The 5,359-nt window shown below is 39.9% G+C and overlaps 1 non-coding gene across 1 annotated transcript; it reads right to left on the bottom strand.

The window, feature by feature from the left end:
* Nucleotides 1-3,232: 3,232 nt before the first annotated feature.
* Nucleotides 3,233-3,367, bottom strand: LOC138434869 (U8 small nucleolar RNA). Its single transcript, XR_011254932.1, has one exon. It is a non-coding gene; the product is annotated as a U8 small nucleolar RNA (small nucleolar RNA).
* Between the last annotated feature and the right edge of the window lie 1,992 nt (nt 3,368-5,359).

The raw sequence follows: 5,359 nt of genomic DNA, 5'->3' as shown, positions 1-5,359 counted from the left end.
TGCCCCTACAGAGCCCATGGGTCACAACCCCCGAAGCCCCAGAGCCCAGAGCCCATGTTCCGCAGTAAGAGAACTTGCGTGGAACTCCAGTGAGAAGCCCAACCTGCACAAGGAGGAGCCCCTGCTCGCTGCAAACAGAGAAAGTCTGAAGCAACAAAGACCCAGCACAGCCAAAAAATTAAATAAATAATATTAAAATTAAAAATCTATTTAACAAGACAGAACACTATTGCTGGCTTTTCAAATAATCAGCAAGAGAGTTGTTCATCATCTTCAATGTCACTTTCTAAAAATTTATTCATTTTTAATTAGAGGATAGTTGCTTTACAATATGGTGCTGGTTTCTGTCATACAGCGATATGAATTAGCCATAGGTATACATATGCCCCCTCCTTCCTTTCACTATTTTATACAGTTTCTTTACTATTTTATACAGCAACACTAAAACATTCTATAATTTGCATTTTGAATTATTTGTACTATTGAAATACCCACACTGAAGACTCAAAACTATTACCCAAACACAGTAAACGTTTTTCTTGCTTTAATTCTTGATAATTCAGAAACATTTCAAGAAATCAGATATTTATAAAGACCAGATTGCCTATCCCCCTGCCAGCCAAGGGTACGTTATACTGTTCTTTTGCCAATGCAGTGTAAGAAGACAGTAGATCCGAGAGCCTGTGAAATTCTCAACAAATTTAAACCTTGCTTAGGTAAGGTCTATACAAGGAGGCAAGAAAGACTTTAAGGGTGTGAAGGGCTTACAGGGGTCCTTCTGCCAAGACAGTGGTAGTTTGAACATGTGCCATCACGTCCGCATACTTGGCAAAGTCATCTGGCCTCTACTTGGCAGTTGTGGAAGAGAGTGGTGGACAAGAAGAGACCAGAGAGAAGGAGCCTCTGTTTCCCACCAGAAAACCACAAGGACAGGGGAAGTGGCATTCCCGGGAGGCAAAGAAGGGAGAGGCCCGGAGCCGTGCAAGGGGAGAGACACTGCTGACATTCAGCAGTCGTGGTGGTCTCTGTATCGACTACATGTCACTGCACTCCAGCTGGTTACCACAGCCCCTGGGGTTGTCTGGAGCGCAACAGAGACCGGGTTAGAGAACTCCACCAAAGCACGACTGTCATCTGCGGAACAGGGGAGAAATTCTGGCTCCAAGACCTTACCTCCCATCATTTCTTTTTAGACTTTGGAGGGTTACGTTTGGACCCTGGAATCTGAGTATTACAAGGGAACTCACAGGGATACTGAGGTCGTGGCCAGTGGTCCATATCACCATGGAGAATCACAGTGGATGAAAACCTGTGGGTAAAGGCCAGTGGGTAGCCGATGAGAGAACACAGCCTGGTTCTCTAGAATTCACACATGACAGAGGCCACACGGATGGCTCACAGCAGTGGTTCATGCAGCGTGGAAGGACAGAGCTGAGCATATTTCACTGGACTTCACTTAGAGCCACAGTAATTCTGACATGCATCCCAGGTTGAAACTAGTGCTCCTCTAGAAAATTAATACTGATTTCCAAGTGTGGTCTGTGAATCAACTGTGATTCTTATAAAATATCTGGATAAAAAGTTTAGATTCCAGAGTTTGGGATTAATAGATACACACTACTATATGTAAAACAGGTAAACAATAAGGATCTACTGTATAGCATAGGGAACTATACGCAATATCTTATATAAGAATCTGAAAAAAATACGTGTATATATATATGTATATAAACTGAATCGCTTTGATGTATACTTGAAATTAATATAACACTGTAAATTAACTGCACTTTAATTTAAAAAAATATTTGTATTCCTGGATCCTACCCTCAGACTTCTGAGTCAGAAACTTCAAGGATGAATTCCAGGAATCTGCATATTTTGCAGGTTCTCCAGGCTTTCTTTCATGCTAAAAGTCCAAGAGTCACTGCAATAGAGAGGTCTTAGGACCAGTCTGGTGGCCACATGTTGGGGACCCAAGAAGAAGGCTATGCGAAAGAGAAACAAGAATAAGATTTTACCTTCCACACACTGAGTCTTGACACTTTTATTTCTGTGGAAGTGAGGGTGAGCACGAAGAATCATACATGTAGTAATTCAGTATATACAGACTTAAACTCTTTGGTAAGGCTGTATGTAGTTCACCAATTATGTCTTTTTCTTGATAATTATTTTGTTATCTAAATTCCAATACAGAAAATCCAATTCAGGAGTTAAAATAAATGTCTGTGAACCCAGGAGGATCCAGGTGACTATTCAACTACAACTCAGGTGCCTGAGAAGAGACTGTCCTTGAAAGAGTCCGCCCTGGTTACACAGACACTGGTTACATAACCTGGCTCCCATACCTGGATCTCGCTCTGATTTGGGTCACTTCCAAACATTCCAGGTTTACACGTGCGTACAGGGTTCACAAAGCACACTCATGCAGAAGCAACGTTTTAAGTCACTTGGTCTTTCCAAAAATCTAAAACCCAAGTTATATATTTTGCTGTTAAAAATCTGCCTGCGTTTCACATGGTTACATGTTTTCAAGAGTTCCTGTAGTGCTTACAATTCCACCTCTGTTCTCCTTTCCATTTCATTGTTCTCCTAAAGTCAACAAGGAAAGACAGACAAGTGAACAAAGACATATATAATTTTAAAAATAAGAAGTCAGTTTCAAACAGAAGGCTCAAAAATCAGAGTTGCAAAAATTCTCTTGGCAAAGAAATTAGTCTATCTATGAAGTAGTTGATATTAATTACTAAACTGTATAATTTACAATAATGGCTAGCTTTGTGAGTGCTGTAGAACTTCATGTCGTTCTGTAGCAAAGACCTTTGCTAAGTGTGTTATGTGTATTATCTCATTTTTACCTGACAATGATGCCTTTAAAGTTTCCTTTATTGTCTCCTGGACTTGGGAAACTCAAGCACAGATAGGTTGATTAACTTGGTCAAAAATCACACAGCTAATGACCAGAGAAGCTGGAATTTGCGCTCACAAAGTCTGACTCCAGAAGCTGAACTTAACCATTAGGCTACCCTACTTCCCACCTTCAATAGAGTAACAAGTGTGGGAAGGTTTGTTTAATCATCAGCATCTCCAAATATTATTAAAGACCATGCATAACAAGCAACTGCTTAAGGTGAGATCATCTCATACATATATAATCAAAATATACTGGTGCTTATATACAGGTATATTTATGTGTACACAACCAATAGCATTTTATGCTATTCCTATTCTCAGTATCATAATTTTCATGACATACAAGGTAATACCTCTCTCTAAGATTGTGAGGGAGCTTTCCCACCTCTAAAGTATCAAATCACATTTATTCTACCCTCCAAGAGGAGGAACAGGTAAGGATTATCCTACCTGATGCTTATTTAACTTATATGCAGAGTACATCATGAGAAATGCTGGGCTGGATAAAGCACAAGCTGGAATCAAGATTGCTGGGAGAAATATCAATAACCTCAGATATGCAGATGACACCATCCTTATGGCAGAAAGTGAAGAACTAAAGAGGAGAGTGAAAAAGTTGGCTTAAAGCTCAACATTCAGAAAACTAAGATCATGGCATCTGGTCCCATCACTTCATGCCAAATAGATAGGGAAGCAATGGAAACAGCGAGAGAGACTTTTTTTTCTTGGGCTCCTGCGGCTGGTGACTGCAGCCCTGAAATTAAAAAGACGCTTGCTCCTTGGAAGAAAAGCTACGACCAACCTAGACAGCATATTAAAAAGCAGAGACAGAGACGCTACTTTGCCAATAAAGGTCTGTCTAGTCAAAGCTATTTAAGTAAAGTCCCTCAGTCGTGTCCGACTCTTTTTGCGACCCCATGGACTGTAGCCTATCAGGCTCCTCCGTCCATGGGATTTTCCAGGCAAGAGTGCTGGAGTGGATCGCCATTTCCTTCTCCAGGGGATCTTCCCGACCTAGGAATCCAACCTCAGTCTCCCGCATTGCAGGCAGACGCTTTACCATCTGAGCCACCAGGGAAGCTATGGTTTTTCCAGTAGTCATGTATGGATGTGAGAGTTGGACTATAAAGAAAGCTGAGTGCCAAATAATCGATGCTTTTGAACTGTGGTGTTGGAGAAGACTCTTGAGAGTCCCCTGGACTGCAAGGAGATCCAACCTGTCCATCCTAAAGGACATCAGTCCTGAATATTCATTGGAAAGACTGATGCTAAAGCTGAAACTCCAATACTTTGACCACCTGATGTGAAAGAACTGACTCGTTAGAAAAGACCTTGATGCTGGGAAAGATTGAAGGCAGGAGGAGAAGGGGATGACAAAGGATGAGACGGTTGGATGGCATCACCAACTCGATGGACATGAGTTTAAGTAAGCTCCAGGAGTTGGTGATGAACAGAGAAGCCTGGTGTGCTGCAGTCCATAGGGTCGCTCAGGGTTGGACACGGCTAAGCAACTGAACTGAAAGTATCAAATTGAAGGACAGTATAGAGTCCACACAATTTCTGGGTGAAATTTAAATTCTAGTGTTAACATCAGCAGAAGTTTTCTACCTTTATTTGTAACCTTTACCTTTCCTAGGCTCAGATTTTAAATTTCCTAGATTCTATACGGGTCTCACTTCTCTAATTTATGAAGGATAAATATTGCAAAAAAATTCCTTTTAACCCAAGACACACAATAATTTTCTCTGACTGAATAGTAGTCATTTCCACATCCCTAACTAATATTTCACAGAAATAGCAATGTATTAAGCCTGAGGTGAATCTGAACTAGAATCTGAACTCTAATGATTAGTGAACAGTTTAAGTTGATCAAGAGTCCAGGTCTGTAGATTCTGAATACCATACGTAATAGACCAAATACTTTAACACACATCAAAAATCACAACTCTATGTAGAATTTTATACAATTTTAACATGAGTATATTAAAACAAAGATTTAAAAGAATTAGCTAATCATTTCTCACAATGGTCCTTTCCCTAGCATGACTCAAAAGTTCTTTTAAAAATTTCATAGTCTCTTCTAACTTGTGTTATTTTCTAAAGTACAAAGACAATATGGAGAATAAACATTAGTGAAGATTTCATTGAAAAATACTCTTACTGATCAAAAGCAAATAATGCATAGATAAAACATTCTATTCTAAGAGAAAGAGATGAAAAATAGTACCCATCTGCATTTCTTTCAAACCCAGAGTTCACTAGCCTAACAACTCCTGATATTCATGATGGAGTCCTTATGCCAGGCCCACTGGAACTAGTGAATACCCCTTTTATTTATTTTCAGATGTGTCCAGAAAAAAAAGGGGGGATATAGGTTCTCAATTAATATTGGTTATGTCCAACTTTGACTGGCTAATGACATCACAGTATAATGGCTATTTCAGAATCT

The sequence above is a fragment of the Ovis canadensis genome, chromosome 2 (assembly GCF_042477335.2).
Source record: "Ovis canadensis isolate MfBH-ARS-UI-01 breed Bighorn chromosome 2, ARS-UI_OviCan_v2, whole genome shotgun sequence".
Taxonomy (NCBI): Eukaryota; Metazoa; Chordata; class Mammalia; order Artiodactyla; family Bovidae; genus Ovis; species Ovis canadensis.
The sequence above is the reverse complement of the archived record's forward strand: the minus strand, read 5'-3'. Positions and strand labels throughout refer to the sequence as shown.